Genomic DNA, 265 nt, shown 5'->3' on the forward strand with positions numbered 1-265 from the left:
AAACAATTTAAAGCTGTGGCATGGTGATTACACGTTGGGTTACAAATGGCAAGGTCCATAGTTCAAAACCACCAGGCGCTTCTCAAGGTAAAGACGAAGTTTTCTACTCTCAGAGTGTTGGGGGGTGGGGGTGCAGTTCTACCCTGTCCTGTAAGGTTGCTATGATTTGGAGTTGATTTGATAGCCATGAGTTCAGTTTCCTGGTTTTGAGTATCAAAACATCTTCGCATGTTTTTCCAATGACTAATTCAGTAGACTGAACTCA

Source organism: Echinops telfairi, unplaced genomic scaffold, assembly GCF_000313985.2.
Source record: "Echinops telfairi isolate 266 unplaced genomic scaffold, ASM31398v2 ScPeMD7_7473;HRSCAF=8511, whole genome shotgun sequence".
NCBI classification, from domain to species: Eukaryota; Metazoa; Chordata; class Mammalia; order Afrosoricida; family Tenrecidae; genus Echinops; species Echinops telfairi.